Raw genomic sequence first — 18,139 nt, forward strand, 5'->3', positions numbered from 1 at the left:
GAATATAAGTTCAGTTGTTTAAACATTTGACAAACTATGGTGAGGGGGTAAGAAAACACACAAATCCAGCAGCTCCTGTATTTCAATACACCAGAACCCAATATTATTGGCGAGTCGGGTAGTCCATCATCACAGTTCGAGGGCAGGCATCATTTCAGTAATTTCATCCCGTTGCATTCACATCCGTGCCTTGAATGAGATTGAATGTGATCTTTGCTCTCAAGTATGTTCCCAGGTTTTACACTTTCGTGCTTTGCATGAATGGGAATGGAACCGTGTGTGTTGAATGAGGCTCCTTGTGAGCACTGAACTTTGTCCGGTGGAGTTCCTTTTTGTGTTGCTGTAATTGTGTCATTTCTCGATGAGAAAGATTAGGCAACATTTAGTCACTTCTAGCCATGATGCTCAATTTATTTACGAATGTACCCTAGTTACTAGGGACCGTTTACGTTGGAGAACAAGATCTATTGTATGCCTGTGTATTTGGGGAAGTCAAATCTGAAATAATGATGAAATTGCGTGTATCCAAAGTTAAAACTCGTGATTTGTCGCCCTCTGGTGTGTAAAAGATGCCAAAGCCAACAGCACCTGGTATTCCCAGGCGGTCTCCCATCCAAGTACTGACCAGGCCCGAGCCTGCTTAGCTTCCGAGATCGGACGAGATCGGGCGTATTCAGGCTAGTATGGCCGTAAGCCAGGAAGGCTGTCCCTGACGCTCTACTTAAAGGGAAGGCAATATCCGTTTCTGCTGTTCATACTTACAGTTGAACTGTCTCTCTACTCTAAAGCCCGGGACACACCAGCGCGCCGCAGACAGTCTCTGCTAACACGCCACGTTGTGGCAACATTGTGGCAATGTTGTGCGTTAGCTGGGGTGCCACACCAGACCGGAACTATATATTACAAAACGAACACATTCTCTTGATAAAACAGCTGTAATTGAGTGCCTGACACGCCAGTCAAGCGCAATCTTGAGTAGGTGTGCATTTCAGTAAGGATTTCAATTGACATGCAGTATGAAACTGAAAGGAGGTTGCATCACTATGATGCATAACATTGCATGTATTGTATTTTCAAGTGTGTGCATTCATCCTGTTGTCATTTTGTTTTGAAAGCAGAAGAATCATTCAACAGGTTGCTGAGACAAATGTAAACCAGTAAAACATATGAAGAGAAACAAACCTTGAATATAAGTTCAGTTGTTTAAACATTTGACAAACTATGGTGAGGGGGTAAGAAAACACACAAATCCAGCAGCTCCTGTATTTCAATACACCAGAACCCAATATTATTGGCGAGTCGGGTAGTCCATCATCACAGTTCGAGGGCAGGCATCATTTCAGTAATTTCATCCCGTTGCATTCACATCCGTGCCTTGAATGAGATTGAATGTGATCTTTGCTCTCAAGTATGTTCCCAAGTTTTACACTTTCGTGCTTTGCATGAATGGGAATGGAACCGTGTGTGTTGAATGAGGCTCCTTGTGAGCACTGAACTTTGTCCGGTGGAGTTCCTTTTTGTGTTGCTGTAATTGTGTCATTTCTCGATGAGAAAGATTAGGCAACATTTAGTCACTTCTAGCCATGATGCTCAATTTATTTACGAATGTACCCTAGTTACTAGGGACCGTTTACGTTGGAGAACAAGATCTATTGTATGCCTGTGTATTTGGGGAAGTCAAATCTGAAATAATGATGAAATTGCGTGTATCCAAAGTTAAAACTCGTGATTTGTCGCCCTCTGGTGTGTAAAAGATGCAAAAGCTTACAGCACCTGGTATTCCCAGGCGGTCTCCCATCCAAGTACTGACCAGGCCCGAGCCTGCTTGGCTTCCGAGATCGGACGAGATCGGGCGTATTCAGGCTAGTATGGCCGTAAGCCAGGAAGGCTGTCCCTGACGCTCTACTTAAAGGGAAGGCAATATCCGTTTCTGCTGTTCATACTTACAGTTGAACTGTCTCTCTACTCTAAAGCCCGGGACACACCAGCGCGCCGCAGACAGTCCCTGCTAACACGCCACGTTGTGGCAACATTGTGGCAACGTTGTGCGTTAGCTGGGGTGCCACACCAGACCGGAACTATATATTACAAAACGAACACATTCTCTTGATAAAACAGCTGTAATTGAGTGCCTGACACGCCAGTCAAGCGCAATCTTGAGAAGGTGTGCATTTCAGTAAGGATTTCAATTGACATGCAGTATGAAACTGAAAGGAGGTTGCATCACTATGATGCATAACATTGCATGTATTGTATTTTCAAGTGTGTGCATTCATCCTGTTGTCATTTTGTTTTGAAAGCAGAAGAATCATTCAACAGGTTGCTGAGACAAATGTAAACCAGTAAAACATATGAAGAGAAACAAACCTTGAATATAAGTTCAGTTGTTTAAACATTTGACAAACTATGGTGAGGGGGTTAGAAAACACACAAATCCAGCAGCTCCTGTATTTCAATACACCAGAACCCAATATTATTGGCGAGTCGGGAAGTCCATCTTCACAGTTCGAGGGCAGGCATCATTTCAGTAATTTCATCAAGTTGCATTCACATTCGTGCCTTGAATGAGATTGAATGTGATCTTTGCTCTCAAGTATGTTCCCAAGTTTTACACTTTCGTGCTTTGCATGAATGGGAATGGAACCGTGTGTGTTGAATGAGGCTCCTTGTGAGCACTGAACTTTGTCCGGTGGAGTTCCTTTTTGTGTTGCTGTAATTGTGTCATTTCTCGATGAGAAAGATTAGGCAACATTTAGTCACTTCTAGCCATGATGCTCAATTTATTTACGAATGTACCCTAGTTACTAGGGACCGTTTACGTTGGAGAACAAGATCTATTGTATGCCTGTGTATTTGGGGAAGTCAAATCTGAAATAATGATGAAATTGCGTGTATCCAAAGTTAAAACTCGTGATTTGTCGCCCTCTGGTGTGTAAAAGATGCAAAAGCTTACAGCACCTGGTATTCCCAGGTGGTCTCCCATCCAAGTACTGACCAGGCCCGAGCCTGCTTAGCTTCCGAGATCAGACGAGATCGGGCGTATTCAGGCTAGTATGGCCGTAAGCCAGGGAGGCTGTCCCTGACGCTCTACTTAAAGGGAAGGCAATATCCGTTTCTGCCGCTCATACTTGCAGTTGAACTGTCTCTCTACTCTAAAGTCCGGGACACACCAGCACGCCGCAGACAGTCCCTGCTAACACGAAACGTTGTGGCAACGTTGTGCGTTAGCTGGGGTGCCACACCAGACCGGAACTATATATTACAAAACGAACACATTCTCTTGATAAAACAGCTGTAATTGAGTGCCTGACACGCCAGTCAAGCGCAATCTTGAGAAGGTGTGCATTTCAGTAAGGATTTCAATTGACATGCAGTATGAAACTGAAAGGAGGTTGCATCACTATGATGCATAACATTGCATGTATTGTATTTTCAAGTGTGTGCATTCATCCTGTTGTCATTTTGTTTTGAAAGCAGAAGAATCATTCAACAGGTTGCTGAGACAAATGTAAACCAGTAAAACATATGAAGAGAAACAAACCTTGAATATAAGTTCAGTTGTTTAAACATTTGACAAACTATGGTGAGGGGGTAAGAAAACACACAAATCCAGCAGCTCCTGTATTTCAATACACCAGAACCCAATATTATTGGCGAGTCGGGTAGTCCATCTTCACAGTTCGAGGGCAGGCATCATTTCAGTAATTTCATCCCGTTGCATTCACATCCGTGCCTTGAATGAGATTGAATGTGATCTTTGCTCTCAAGTATGTTCCCAAGTTTTACACTTTCGTGCTTTGCATGAATGGGAATGGAACCGTGTGTGTTGAATGAGGCTCCTTGTGAGCACTGAACTTTGTCCGGTGGAGTTCCTTTTTGTGTTGCTGTAATTGTGTCATTTCTCGATGAGAAAGATTAGGCAACATTTAGTCACTTCTAGCCATGATGCTCAATTTATTTACGAATGTACCCTAGTTACTAGGGACCGTTTACGTTGGAGAACAAGATCTATTGTATGCCTGTGTATTTGGGGAAGTCAAATCTGAAATAATGATGAAATTGCGTGTATCCAAAGTTAAAACTCGTGATTTGTCGCCCTCTGGTGTGTAAAAGATGCCAAAGCCTACAGCACCTGGTATTCCCAGGCGGTCTCCCATGCAAGTACTGACCAGGCCCGAGCCTGCTTACCTTCCGAGATCGGACGAGATCGGGCGTATTCAGGCTAGTATGGCCGTAAGCCAGGAAGGCTGTCCCTGACGCTCTACTTAAAGGGAAGGCAATATCCGTTTCTGCCGTTCATACTTACAGTTGAACTGTCTCTCTACTCTAAAGCCCGGGACACACCAGCGCACCGCAGACAGTCCCTGCTAACACGCCACGTTGTGGCAACATTGTGGCAACGTTGTGCGTTAGCTGGGGTGCCACACCAGACCGGAACTATATATTACAAAACGAACACATTCTCTTGATAAAACAGCTGTAATTGAGTGCCTGACACGCCAGTCAAGCGCAATCTTGAGAAGGTGTGCATTTCAGTAAGGATTTCAATTGACATGCAGTATGAAACTGAAAGGAGGTTGCATCACTATGATGCATAACATTGCATGTATTGTGTTTTCAAGTGTGTGCATTCATCCTGTTGTCATTTTGTTTTGAAAGCAGAAGAATCATTCAACAGGTTGCTGAGACAAATGTAAACCAGTAAAACATATGAAGAGAAACAAACCTTGAATATAAGTTCAGTTGTTTAAACATTTGACAAACTATGGTGAGGGGGTAAGAAAACACACAAATCCAGCAGCTCCTGTATTTCAATACACCAGAACCCAATATTATTGGCGAGTCGGGTAGTCCATCATCACAGTTCGAGGGCAGGCATCATTTCAGTAATTTCATCCCGTTGCATTCACATCCGTGCCTTGAATGAGATTGAATGTGATCTTTGCTCTCAAGTATGTTCCCAAGTTTTACACTTTCGTGCTTTGCATGAATGGGAATGGAACCGTGTGTGTTGAATGAGGCTCCTTGTGAGCACTGAACTTTGTCCGGTGGAGTTCCTTTTTGTGTTGCTGTAATTGTGTCATTTCTCGATGAGAAAGATTAGGCAACATTTAGTCACTTCTAGCCATGATGCTCAATTTATTTACGAATGTACCCTAGTTACTAGGGACCGTTTACGTTGGAGAACAAGATCTATTGTATGCCTGTGTATTTGGGGAAGTCAAATCTGAAATAATGATGAAATTGCGTGTATCCAAAGTTAAAACTCGTGATTTGTCGCCCTCTGGTGTGTAAAAGATGCAAAAGCTTACAGCACCTGTTATTCCCAGGCGGTCTCCCATCCAAGTACTGACCAGGCCCGAGCCTGCTTGGCTTCCGAGATCGGACGAGATCGGGCGTATTCAGGCTAGTATGGCCGTAAGCCAGGGAGGCTCTCCCTGACGCTCTACTTAAAGGGAAGGCAATATCCGTTTCTGCCGCTCATACTTGCAGTTGAACTGTCTCTCTACTCTAAAGTCCGGGACACACCAGCGCGCCGCAGACAGTCCCTGCTAACACGAAACGTTGTGGCAACGTTGTGCGTTAGCTGGGGTGCCACACCAGACCGGAACTATATATTACAAAACGAACACATTGTCTTGATAAAACAGCTGTAATTGAGTGCCTGACACGCCAGTCAAGCGCAATCTTGAGAAGGTGTGCATTTCAGTAAGGATTTCAATTGACATGCAGTATGAAACTGAAAGGAGGTTGCATCACTATGATGCATAACATTGCATGTATTGTATTTTCAAGTGTGTGCATTCATCCTGTTGTCATTTTGTTTTGAAAGCAGAAGAATCATTCAACAGGTTGCTGAGACAAATGTAAACCAGTAAAACATATGAAGAGAAACAAACCTTGAATATAAGTTCAGTTGTTTAAACATTTGACAAACTATGGTGAGGGGGTAAGAAAACACACAAATCCAGCAGCTCCTGTATTTCAATACACCAGAACCCAATATTATTGGCGAGTCGGGAAGTCCATCTTCACAGTTCGAGGGCAGGCATCATTTCAGTAATTTCATCCCGTTGCATTCACATCCGTGCCTTGAATGAGATTGAATGTGATCTTTGCTCTCAAGTATGTTCCCAAGTTTTACACTTTCGTGCTTTGCATGAATGGGAATGGAACCGTGTGTGTTGAATGAGGCTCCTTGTGAGCACTGAACTTTGTCCGGTGGAGTTCCTTTTTGTGTTGCTGTAATTGTGTCATTTCTCGATGAGAAAGATTAGGCAACATTTAGTCACTTCTAGCCATGATGCTCAATTTATTTACGAATGTACCCTAGTTACTAGGGACCGTTTACGTTGGAGAACAAGATCTATTGTATGCCTGTGTATTTGGGGAAGTCAAATCTGAAATAATGATGAAATTGCGTGTATCCAAAGTTAAAACTCGTGATTTGTCGCCCTCTGGTGTGTAAAAGATGCAAAAGCTTACAGCACCTGGTATTCCCAGGCAGTCTCCCATCCAAGTACTGACCAGGCCCGAGCCTGCTTAGCTTCCGAGATCGGACGAGATCGGGCGTATTCAGGCTAGTATGGCCGTAAGCCAGGGAGGCTGTCCCTGACGCTCTACTTAAAGGGAAGGCAATATCCGTTTCTGCCGCTCATACTTGCAGTTGAACTGTCTCTCTACTCTAAAGTCCGGGACACACCAGCGCGCCGCAGACAGTCCCTGCTAACACGAAACGTTGTGGCAACGTTGTGCGTTAGCTGGGGTGCCACACCAGACCGGAACTATATTTTACAAAACGAACACATTGTCTTGATAATACAGCTGTAATTGAGTGCCTGACACGCCAGTCAAGCGCAATCTTGAGAAGGTGTGCATTTCAATAAGGATTTCAATTGACATGCAGTATGAAACTGAAAGGAGGTTGCATCACTATGATGCATAACATTGCATGTATTGTATTTTCAAGTGTGTGCATTCATCCTGTTGTCATTTTGTTTTGAAAGCAGAAGAATCATTTTTGCTGAGGTTGCTGAGACAAATGTAAACCAGTAAAACATATGAAGAGAAACAAACCTTGAATATAAGTTCAGTTGTTTAAACATTTGACAAACTATGGTGAGGGGGTAAGAAAACACACAAATCCAGCAGCTCCTGTATTTCAATACACCAGAACCCAATATTATTGGCGAGTCGGGTAGTCCATCATCACAGTTCGAGGGCAGGCATCATTTCAGTAATTTCATCCCGTTGCATTCACATCCGTGCCTTGAATGAGATTGAATGTGATCTTTGTTCTCAAGTATGTTCCCAAGTTTTACACTTTCGTGCTTTGCATGAATGGGAATGGAACCGTGTGTGTTGAATGAGGCTCCTTGTGAGCACTGAACTTTGTCCGGTGGAGTTCCTTTTTGTGTTGCTGTAATTGTGTCATTTCTCGATGAGAAAGATTAGGCAACATTTAGTCACTTCTAGCCATGATGCTCAATTTATTTACGAATGTACCCTAGTTACTAGGGACCGTTTACGTAGGAGAACAAGATCTATTGTATGCCTGTGTATTTGGGGAAGTCAAATCTGAAATAATGATGAAATTGCGTGTATCCAAAGTTAAAACTCGTGATTTGTCGCCCTCTGGAGTGTAAAAGATGCAAAAGCTTACAGCACCTGGTATTCCCAGGCGGTCTCCCATCCAAGTACTGACCAGGCCCGAGCCTGCTTAGCTTCCGAGATCTGACGAGATCGGGCGTATTCAGGATAGTATGGCCGTAAGCCAGGGAGGCTGTCCCTGACGCTCTACTTAAAGGGAAGGCAATATCCGTTTCTGCCGTTCATACTTACAGTTGAACTGTCTCTCTACTCTAAAGCCCGGGACACACCAGCGCGCCGCAGACAGTCCCTGCTAACACGCCACGTTGTGGCAACATTGTGGCAACGTTGTGCGTTAGCTGGGGTGCCACACCAGACCGGAACTATATTTTACAAAACGAACACATTGTCTTGATAATACAGCTGTAATTGAGTGCCTGACACGCCAGTCAAGCGCAATCTTGAGAAGGTGTGCATTTCAGTAAGGATTTCAATTGACATGCAGTATGAAACTGAAATGAGGTTGCATCACTATGATGCATAACATTGCATGTATTGTATTTTCAAGTGTGTACATTCATCCTGTTGTCATTTTGTTTTGAAAGCAGAAGAATCATTCAACAGGTTGCTGAGACAAATGTAAACCAGTAAAACATATGAAGAGAAACAAACCTTGAATATAAGTTCAGTTGTTTAAACATTTGACAAACTATGGTGAGGGGGTAAGAAAACACACAAATCCAGCAGCTCCTGTATTTCAATACACCAGAACCCAATATTATTGGCGAGTCGGGTAGTCCATCATCACAGTTCGAGGGCAGGCATCATTTCAGTAATTTCATCCCGTTGCATTCACATCCGTGCCTTGAATGAGATTGAATGTGATCTTTGCTCTCAAGTATTTTCCCAAGTTTTACACTTTCGTGCTTTGCATGAATGGGAATGGAACCGTGTGTGTTGAATGAGGCTCCTTGTGAGCACTGAACTTTGTCCGGTGGAGTTCCTTTTTGTGTTGGTGTAATTGTGTCATTTCTCGATGAGAAAGATTAGGCAACATTTAGTCACTTCTAGCCATGATGCTCAATTTATTTACGAATGTACACTAGTTACTAGGGACCGTTTACGTTGGAGAACAAGATCTATTGTATGCCTGTGTATTTGGGGAAGTCAAATCTGAAATAATGATGAAATTGCGTGTATCCAAAGTTAAAACTCGTGATTTGTCGCCCTTTGGTGTGTAAAAGATGCAAAAGCTTACAGCACCTGGTATTCCCAGGGGGTCTCCCATCCAAGTACTGACCAGGCCCGAGCCTGCTTAGCTTCCGAGATCGGACGAGATCGGGCGTATTCAGGCTAGTATGGCCGTAAGCCAGGGAGGCTGTCCCTGACGCGCTACTTAAAGGGAAGGCAATATCCGTTTCTGCCGTTCATACTTACAGTTGAACTGTCTCTCTACTCTAAAGCCCGGGACACACCAGCGCGCCGCAGACAGTCCCTGCTAACACGCCACGTTGTGGCAACATTGTGGCAACGTTGTGCGTTAGCTGGGGTGCCACACCAGACCGGAACTATATATTACAAAACGAACACATTGTCTTGATAAAACAGCTGTAATTGAGTGCCTGACACGCCAGTCAAGCGCAATCTTGAGAAGGTGTGCATTTCAGTAAGGATTTCAATTGACATGCAGTATGAAACTGAAAGGAGGTTGCATCACTATGATGCATAACATTGCATGTATTGTATTTTCAAGTGTGTGCATTCATCCTGTTGTCATTTTGTTTTGAAAGCAGAAGAATCATTCAACAGGTTGCTGAGACAAATGTAAACCAGTAAAACATATGAAGAGAAACAAACCTTGAATATAAGTTCAGTTGTTTAAACATTTGACAAACTATGGTGAGGGGGTAAGAAAACACACAAATCCAGCAGCTCCTGTATTTCAATACACCAGAACCCAATATTATTGGCGAGTCGGGTAGTCCATCATCACAGTTCGAGGGCAGGCATCATTTCAGTAATTTCATCCCGTTGCATTCACATCCGTGCCTTGAATGAGATTGAATGTGATCTTTGCTCTCAAGTATTTTCCCAAGTTTTACACTTTCGTGCTTTGCATGAATGGGAATGGAACCGTGTGTGTTGAATGAGGCTCCTTGTGAGCACTGAACTTTGTCCGGTGGAGTTCCTTTTTGTGTTGGTGTAATTGTGTCATTTCTCGATGAGAAAGATTAGGCAACATTTAGTCACTTCTAGCCATGATGCTCAATTTATTTACGAATGTACACTAGTTACTAGGGACCGTTTACGTTGGAGAACAAGATCTATTGTATGCCTGTGTATTTGGGGAAGTCAAATCTGAAATAATGATGAAATTGCGTGTATCCAAAGTTAAAACTCGTGATTTGTCGCCCTTTGGTGTGTAAAAGATGCAAAAGCTTACAGCACCTGGTATTCCCAGGGGGTCTCCCATCCAAGTACTGACCAGGCCCGAGCCTGCTTAGCTTCCGAGATCGGACGAGATCGGGCGTATTCAGGCTAGTAAGGCCGTAAGCCAGGGAGGCTGTCCCTGACGCGCTACTTAAAGGGAAGGCAATATCCGTTTCTGCCGTTCATACTTACAGTTGAACTGTCTCTCTACTCTAAAGCCCGGGACACACCAGCGCGCCGCAGACAGTCCCTGCTAACAAGCCACGTTGTGGCAACATTGTGGCAACGTTGTGCGTTAGCTGGGGTGCCACACCAGACCGGAACTATATATTACAAAACGAACACATTGTCTTGATAAAACAGCTGTAATTGAGTGCCTGACACGCCAGTCAAGCGCAATCTTGAGAAGGTGTGCATTTCAGTAAGGATTTCAATTGACATGCAGTATGAAACTGAAAGGAGGTTGCATCACTATGATGCATAACATTGCATGTATTGTATTTTCAAGTGTGTGCATTCATCCTGTTGTCATTTTGTTTTGAAAGCAGAAGAATCATTCAACAGGTTGCTGAGACAAATGTAAACCAGTAAAACATATGAAGAGAAACAAACCTTGAATATAAGTTCAGTTGTTTAAACATTTGACAAACTATGGTGAGGGGGTAAGAAAACACACAAATCCAGCAGCTCCTGTATTTCAATACACCAGAACCCAATATTATTGGCGAGTCGGGTAGTCCATCATCACAGTTCGAGGGCAGGCATCATTTCAGTAATTTCATCCCGTTGCATTTACATCCGTGCCTTGAATGAGATTGAATGTGATCTTTGCTCTCAAGTATTTTCCCAAGTTTTACACTTTCGTGCTTTGCATGAATGGGAATGGAACCGTGTGTGTTGAATGAGGCTCCTTGTGAGCACTGAACTTTGTCCGGTGGAGTTCCTTTTTGTGTTGGTGTAATTGTGTCATTTCTCGATGAGAAAGATTAGGCAACATTTAGTCACTTCTAGCCATGATGCTCAATTTATTTACGAATGTACACTAGTTACTAGGGACCGTTTACGTTGGAGAACAAGATCTATTGTATGCCTGTGTATTTGGGGAAGTCAAATCTGAAATAATGATGAAATTGCGTGTATCCAAAGTTAAAACTCGTGATTTGTCGCCCTTTGGTGTGTAAAAGATGCAAAAGCTTACAGCACCTGGTATTCCCAGGGGGTCTCCCATCCAAGTACTGACCAGGCCCGAGCCTGCTTAGCTTCCGAGATCGGACGAGATCGGGCGTATTCAGGCTAGTATGGCCGTAAGCCAGGGAGGCTGTCCCTGACGCGCTACTTAAAGGGAAGGCAATATCCGTTTCTGCCGTTCATACTTACAGTTGAACTGTCTCTCTACTCTAAAGCCCGGGACACACCAGCGCGCCGCAGACAGTCCCTGCTAACACGCCACGTTGTGGCAACATTGTGGCAACGTTGTGCGTTAGCTGGGGTGCCACACCAGACCGGAACTATATATTACAAAACGAACACATTGTCTTGATAAAACAGCTGTAATTGAGTGCCTGACACGCCAGTCAAGCGCAATCTTGAGAAGGTGTGCATTTCAGTAAGGATTTCAATTGACATGCAGTATGAAACTGAAAGGAGGTTGCATCACTATGATGCATAACATTGCATGTATTGTATTTTCAAGTGTGTGCATTCATCCTGTTGTCATTTTGTTTTGAAAGCAGAAGAATCATTCAACAGGTTGCTGAGACAAATGTAAACCAGTAAAACATATGAAGAGAAACAAACCTTGAATATAAGTTCAGTTGTTTAAACATTTGACAAACTATGGTGAGGGGGTAAGAAAACACACAAATCCAGCAGCTCCTGTATTTCAATACACCAGAACCCAATATTATTGGCGAGTCGGGTAGTCCATCATCACAGTTCGAGGGCAGGCATCATTTCAGTAATTTCATCCCGTTGCATTCACATCCGTGCCTTGAATGAGATTGAATGTGATCTTTGCTCTCAAGTATGTTCCCAAGTTTTACACTTTCGTGCTTTGCATGAATGGGAATGGAACCGTGTGTGTTGAATGAGGCTCTTTGTGAGCACTGAACTTTGTCCGGTGGAGTTCCTTTTTGTGTTGCTGTAATTGTGTCATTTCTCGATGAGAAAGATTAGGCAACATTTAGTCACTTCTAGCCATGATGCTCAATTTATTTACAAATGTACACTAGTTACTAGGGACCGTTTACGTTGGAGAACAAGATCTATTGTATGCCTGTGTATTTGGGGAAGTCAAATCTGAAATAATGATGAAATTGCGTGTATCCAAAGTTAAAACTTGTGATTTGTCGCCCTTTGGTGTGTAAAAGATGCAAAAGCTTACAGCACCTGGTATTCCCAGGCGGTCTCCCATCCAAGTACTGACCAGGCCCGAGCCTGCTTAGCTTCCGAGATCGGACGAGATCGGGCGTATTCAGGCTAGTATGGCCGTAAGCCAGGGAGGCTGTCCCTGACGCTCTACTTAAAGGGAAGGCAATATCCGTTTCTGCCGCTCATACTTGCAGTTGAACTGTCTCTCTACTCTAAAGTCCGGGACACACCAGCGCGCCGCAGACAGTCCCTGCTAACACGAAACGTTGTGGCAACGTTGTGCGTTAGCTGGGGTGCCACACCAGACCGGAACTATATTTTACAAAACGAACACATTGTCTTGATAATACAGCTGTAATTGAGTGCCTGACACGCCAGTCAAGCGCAATCTTGAGAAGGTGTGCATTTCAATAAGGATTTCAATTGACATGCAGTATGAAACTGAAAGGAGGTTGCATCACTATGATGCATAACATTGCATGTATTGTATTTTCAAGTGTGTGCATTCATCCTGTTGTCATTTTGTTTTGAAAGCAGAAGAATCATTTTTGCTGAGGTTGCTGAGACAAATGTAAACCAGTAAAACATATGAAGAGAAACAAACCTTGAATATAAGTTCAGTTGTTTAAACATTTGACAAACTATGGTGAGGGGGTAAGAAAACACACAAATCCAGCAGCTCCTGTATTTCAATACACCAGAACCCAATATTATTGGCGAGTCGGGTAGTCCATCATCACAGTTCGAGGGCAGGCATCATTTCAGTAATTTCATCCCGTTGCATTCACATCCGTGCCTTGAATGAGATTGAATGTGATCTTTGTTCTCAAGTATGTTCCCAAGTTTTACACTTTCGTGCTTTGCATGAATGGGAATGGAACCGTGTGTGTTGAATGAGGCTCCTTGTGAGCACTGAACTTTGTCCGGTGGAGTTCCTTTTTGTGTTGCTGTAATTGTGTCATTTCTCGATGAGAAAGATTAGGCAACATTTAGTCACTTCTAGCCATGATGCTCAATTTATTTACGAATGTACCCTAGTTACTAGGGACCGTTTACGTAGGAGAACAAGATCTATTGTATGCCTGTGTATTTGGGGAAGTCAAATCTGAAATAATGATGAAATTGCGTGTATCCAAAGTTAAAACTCGTGATTTGTCGCCCTCTGGAGTGTAAAAGATGCAAAAGCTTACAGCACCTGGTATTCCCAGGCGGTCTCCCATCCAAGTACTGACCAGGCCCGAGCCTGCTTAGCTTCCGAGATCTGACGAGATCGGGCGTATTCAGGATAGTATGGCCGTAAGCCAGGGAGGCTGTCCCTGACGCTCTACTTAAAGGGAAGGCAATATCCGTTTCTGCCGTTCATACTTACAGTTGAACTGTCTCTCTACTCTAAAGCCCGGGACACACCAGCGCGCCGCAGACAGTCCCTGCTAACACGCCACGTTGTGGCAACATTGTGGCAACGTTGTGCGTTAGCTGGGGTGACACACCAGACCGGAACTATATTTTACAAAACGAACACATTGTCTTGATAATACAGCTGTAATTGAGTGCCTGACACGCCAGTCAAGCGCAATCTTGAGAAGGTGTGCATTTCAGTAAGGATTTCAATTGACATGCAGTATGAAACTGAAATGAGGTTGCATCACTATGATGCATAACATTGCATGTATTGTATTTTCAAGTGTGTACATTCATCCTGTTGTCATTTTGTTTTGAAAGCAGAAGAATCATTCAACAGGTTGCTGAGACAAATGTAAACCAGTAAAACATATGAAGAGAAACAAACCTTGAATATAAGTTCAGTTGTTTAAACATTTGACAAACTATGGTGAGGGGGTAAGAAAACACACAAATCCAGCAGCTCCTGTATTTCAATACACCAGAACCCAATATTATTGGCGAGTCGGGTAGTCCATCATCACAGTTCGAGGGCAGGCATCATTTCAGTAATTTCATCCCGTTGCATTCACATCCGTGCCTTGAATGAGATTGAATGTGATCTTTGCTCTCAAGTATTTTCCCAAGTTTTACACTTTCGTGCTTTGCATGAATGGGAATGGAACCGTGTGTGTTGAATGAGGCTCCTTGTGAGCACTGAACTTTGTCCGGTGGAGTTCCTTTTTGTGTTGGTGTAATTGTGTCATTTCTCGATGAGAAAGATTAGGCAACATTTAGTCACTTCTAGCCATGATGCTCAATTTATTTACGAATGTACACTAGTTACTAGGGACCGTTTACGTTGGAGAACAAGATCTATTGTATGCCTGTGTATTTGGGGAAGTCAAATCTGAAATAATGATGAAATTGCGTGTATCCAAAGTTAAAACTCGTGATTTGTCGCCCTTTGGTGTGTAAAAGATGCAAAAGCTTACAGCACCTGGTATTCCCAGGGGGTCTCCCATCCAAGTACTGACCAGGCCCGAGCCTGCTTAGCTTCCGAGATCGGACGAGATCGGGCGTATTCAGGCTAGTATGGCCGTAAGCCAGGGAGGCTGTCCCTGACGCGCTACTTAAAGGGAAGGCAATATCCGTTTCTGCCGTTCATACTTACAGTTGAACTGTCTCTCTACTCTAAAGCCCGGGACACACCAGCGCGCCGCAGACAGTCCCTGCTAACACGCCACGTTGTGGCAACATTGTGGCAACGTTGTGCGTTAGCTGGGGTGCCACACCAGACCGGAACTATATATTACAAAACGAACACATTGTCTTGATAAAACAGCTGTAATTGAGTGCCTGACACGCCAGTCAAGCGCAATCTTGAGAAGGTGTGCATTTCAGTAAGGATTTCAATTGACATGCAGTATGAAACTGAAAGGAGGTTGCATCACTATGATGCATAACATTGCATGTATTGTATTTTCAAGTGTGTGCATTCATCCTGTTGTCATTTTGTTTTGAAAGCAGAAGAATCATTCAACAGGTTGCTGAGACAAATGTAAACCAGTAAAACATATGAAGAGAAACAAACCTTGAATATAAGTTCAGTTGTTTAAACATTTGACAAACTATGGTGAGGGGGTAAGAAAACACACAAATCCAGCAGCTCCTGTATTTCAATACACCAGAACCCAATATTATTGGCGAGTCGGGTAGTCCATCATCACAGTTCGAGGGCAGGCATCATTTCAGTAATTTCATCCCGTTGCATTCACATCCGTGCCTTGAATGAGATTGAATGTGATCTTTGCTCTCAAGTATTTTCCCAAGTTTTACACTTTCGTGCTTTGCATGAATGGGAATGGAACCGTGTGTGTTGAATGAGGCTCCTTGTGAGCACTGAACTTTGTCCGGTGGAGTTCCTTTTTGTGTTGGTGTAATTGTGTCATTTCTCGATGAGAAAGATTAGGCAACATTTAGTCACTTCTAGCCATGATGCTCAATTTATTTACGAATGTACACTAGTTACTAGGGACCGTTTACGTTGGAGAACAAGATCTATTGTATGCCTGTGTATTTGGGGAAGTCAAATCTGAAATAATGATGAAATTGCGTGTATCCAAAGTTAAAACTCGTGATTTGTCGCCCTTTGGTGTGTAAAAGATGCAAAAGCTTACAGCACCTGGTATTCCCAGGGGGTCTCCCATCCAAGTACTGACCAGGCCCGAGCCTGCTTAGCTTCCGAGATCGGACGAGATCGGGCGTATTCAGGCTAGTATGGCCGTAAGCCAGGGAGGCTGTCCCTGACGCGCTACTTAAAGGGAAGGCAATATCCGTTTCTGCCGTTCATACTTACAGTTGAACTGTCTCTCTACTCTAAAGCCCGGGACACACCAGCGCGCCGCAGACAGTCCCTGCTAACACGCCACGTTGTGGCAACATTGTGGCAACGTTGTGCGTTAGCTGGGGTGCCACACCAGACCGGAACTATATATTACAAAACGAACACATTGTCTTGATAAAACAGCTGTAATTGAGTGCCTGACACGCCAGTCAAGCGCAATCTTGAGAAGGTGTGCATTTCAGTAAGGATTTCAATTGACATGCAGTATGAAACTGAAAGGAGGTTGCATCACTATGATGCATAACATTGCATGTATTGTATTTTCAAGTGTGTGCATTCATCCTGTTGTCATTTTGTTTTGAAAGCAGAAGAATCATTCAACAGGTTGCTGAGACAAATGTAAACCAGTAAAACATATGAAGAGAAACAAACCTTGAATATAAGTTCAGTTGTTTAAACATTTGACAAACTATGGTGAGGGGGTAAGAAAACACACAAATCCAGCAGCTCCTGTATTTCAATACACCAGAACCCAATATTATTGGCGAGTCGGGTAGTCCATCATCACAGTTCGAGGGCAGGCATCATTTCAGTAATTTCATCCCGTTGCATTCACATCCGTGCCTTGAATGAGATTGAATGTGATCTTTGCTCTCAAGTATGTTCCCAAGTTTTACACTTTCGTGCTTTGCATGAATGGGAATGGAACCGTGTGTGTTGAATGAGGCTCTTTGTGAGCACTGAACTTTGTCCGGTGGAGTTCCTTTTTGTGTTGCTGTAATTGTGTCATTTCTCGATGAGAAAGATTAGGCAACATTTAGTCACTTCTAGCCATGATGCTCAATTTATTTACAAATGTACACTAGTTACTAGGGACCGTTTACGTTGGAGAACAAGATCTATTGTATGCCTGTGTATTTGGGGAAGTCAAATCTGAAATAATGATGAAATTGCGTGTATCCAAAGTTAAAACTTGTGATTTGTCGCCCTTTGGTGTGTAAAAGATGCAAAAGCTTACAGCACCTGGTATTCCCAGGCGGTCTCCCATCCAAGTACTGACCAGGCCCGAGCCTGCTTAGCTTCCGAGATCGGACGAGATCGGGCGTATTCAGGCTAGTATGGCCGTAAGCCAGGGAGGCTGTCCCTGACGCTCTACTTAAAGGGAAGGCAATATCCGTTTCTGCCGCTCATACTTGCAGTTGAACTGTCTCTCTACTCTAAAGTCCGGGACACACCAGCGCGCCGCAGACAGTCCCTGCTAACACGAAACGTTGTGGCAACGTTGTGCGTTAGCTGGGGTGCCACACCAGACCGGAACTATATTTTACAAAACGAACACATTGTCTTGATAATACAGCTGTAATTGAGTGCCTGACACGCCAGTCAAGCGCAATCTTGAGAAGGTGTGCATTTCAATAAGGATTTCAATTGACATGCAGTATGAAACTGAAAGGAGGTTGCATCACTATGATGCATAACATTGCATGTATTGTATTTTCAAGTGTGTGCATTCATCCTGTTGTCATTTTGTTTTGAAAGCAGAAGAATCATTTTTGCTGAGGTTGCTGAGACAAATGTAAACCAGTAAAACATATGAAGAGAAACAAACCTTGAATATAAGTTCAGTTGTTTAAACATTTGACAAACTATGGTGAGGGGGTAAGAAAACACACAAATCCAGCAGCTCCTGTATTTCAATACACCAGAACCCAATATTATTGGCGAGTCGGGTAGTCCATCATCACAGTTCGAGGGCAGGCATCATTTCAGTAATTTCATCCCGTTGCATTCACATCCGTGCCTTGAATGAGATTGAATGTGATCTTTGTTCTCAAGTATGTTCCCAAGTTTTACACTTTCGTGCTTTGCATGAATGGGAATGGAACCGTGTGTGTTGAATGAGGCTCCTTGTGAGCACTGAACTTTGTCCGGTGGAGTTCCTTTTTGTGTTGCTGTAATTGTGTCATTTCTCGATGAGAAAGATTAGGCAACATTTAGTCACTTCTAGCCATGATGCTCAAT

The 18,139-nt window shown here is 43.5% G+C and overlaps 15 non-coding genes across 15 annotated transcripts; all 15 read right to left on the reverse strand.

The window, feature by feature from the left end:
* Nucleotides 1–576: 576 nt before the first annotated feature.
* On the reverse strand, nucleotides 577–695 carry LOC136741589 (5S ribosomal RNA). The gene has a single exon (XR_010814275.1). It is a non-coding gene; the product is annotated as a 5S ribosomal RNA (ribosomal RNA).
* A 1,066-nt stretch (nucleotides 696–1,761) lies between these two features.
* On the reverse strand, nucleotides 1,762–1,880 carry LOC136741497 (5S ribosomal RNA). Its single transcript, XR_010814187.1, has one exon. It is a non-coding gene; the product is annotated as a 5S ribosomal RNA (ribosomal RNA).
* Nucleotides 1,881–2,946: 1,066 nt separating this feature from the next.
* Nucleotides 2,947–3,065, reverse strand: LOC136741429 (5S ribosomal RNA). The gene has a single exon (XR_010814122.1). It is a non-coding gene; the product is annotated as a 5S ribosomal RNA (ribosomal RNA).
* Nucleotides 3,066–4,120: 1,055 nt separating this feature from the next.
* LOC136741646 (5S ribosomal RNA) lies at nucleotides 4,121–4,239 on the reverse strand. The gene has a single exon (XR_010814330.1). It is a non-coding gene; the product is annotated as a 5S ribosomal RNA (ribosomal RNA).
* A 1,066-nt stretch (nucleotides 4,240–5,305) lies between these two features.
* On the reverse strand, nucleotides 5,306–5,424 carry LOC136741599 (5S ribosomal RNA). The gene has a single exon (XR_010814285.1). It is a non-coding gene; the product is annotated as a 5S ribosomal RNA (ribosomal RNA).
* A 1,055-nt stretch (nucleotides 5,425–6,479) lies between these two features.
* LOC136741546 (5S ribosomal RNA) lies at nucleotides 6,480–6,598 on the reverse strand. Its single transcript, XR_010814233.1, has one exon. It is a non-coding gene; the product is annotated as a 5S ribosomal RNA (ribosomal RNA).
* A 1,058-nt stretch (nucleotides 6,599–7,656) lies between these two features.
* On the reverse strand, nucleotides 7,657–7,775 carry LOC136741624 (5S ribosomal RNA). The gene has a single exon (XR_010814309.1). It is a non-coding gene; the product is annotated as a 5S ribosomal RNA (ribosomal RNA).
* Nucleotides 7,776–8,841: 1,066 nt separating this feature from the next.
* Nucleotides 8,842–8,960, reverse strand: LOC136741403 (5S ribosomal RNA). Its single transcript, XR_010814097.1, has one exon. It is a non-coding gene; the product is annotated as a 5S ribosomal RNA (ribosomal RNA).
* A 1,066-nt stretch (nucleotides 8,961–10,026) lies between these two features.
* Nucleotides 10,027–10,145, reverse strand: LOC136741533 (5S ribosomal RNA). The gene has a single exon (XR_010814221.1). It is a non-coding gene; the product is annotated as a 5S ribosomal RNA (ribosomal RNA).
* A 1,066-nt stretch (nucleotides 10,146–11,211) lies between these two features.
* LOC136741404 (5S ribosomal RNA) lies at nucleotides 11,212–11,330 on the reverse strand. Its single transcript, XR_010814098.1, has one exon. It is a non-coding gene; the product is annotated as a 5S ribosomal RNA (ribosomal RNA).
* Nucleotides 11,331–12,396: 1,066 nt separating this feature from the next.
* Nucleotides 12,397–12,515, reverse strand: LOC136741398 (5S ribosomal RNA). The gene has a single exon (XR_010814092.1). It is a non-coding gene; the product is annotated as a 5S ribosomal RNA (ribosomal RNA).
* A 1,058-nt stretch (nucleotides 12,516–13,573) lies between these two features.
* On the reverse strand, nucleotides 13,574–13,692 carry LOC136741625 (5S ribosomal RNA). The gene has a single exon (XR_010814310.1). It is a non-coding gene; the product is annotated as a 5S ribosomal RNA (ribosomal RNA).
* Nucleotides 13,693–14,758: 1,066 nt separating this feature from the next.
* LOC136741405 (5S ribosomal RNA) lies at nucleotides 14,759–14,877 on the reverse strand. The gene has a single exon (XR_010814099.1). It is a non-coding gene; the product is annotated as a 5S ribosomal RNA (ribosomal RNA).
* Nucleotides 14,878–15,943: 1,066 nt separating this feature from the next.
* LOC136741407 (5S ribosomal RNA) lies at nucleotides 15,944–16,062 on the reverse strand. Its single transcript, XR_010814101.1, has one exon. It is a non-coding gene; the product is annotated as a 5S ribosomal RNA (ribosomal RNA).
* A 1,066-nt stretch (nucleotides 16,063–17,128) lies between these two features.
* Nucleotides 17,129–17,247, reverse strand: LOC136741399 (5S ribosomal RNA). The gene has a single exon (XR_010814093.1). It is a non-coding gene; the product is annotated as a 5S ribosomal RNA (ribosomal RNA).
* Nucleotides 17,248–18,139: the final 892 nt, after the last annotated feature.

The sequence above is a fragment of the Amia ocellicauda genome, unplaced genomic scaffold, assembly GCF_036373705.1.
Source record: "Amia ocellicauda isolate fAmiCal2 unplaced genomic scaffold, fAmiCal2.hap1 HAP1_SCAFFOLD_68, whole genome shotgun sequence".
NCBI classification, from domain to species: Eukaryota; Metazoa; Chordata; class Actinopteri; order Amiiformes; family Amiidae; genus Amia; species Amia ocellicauda.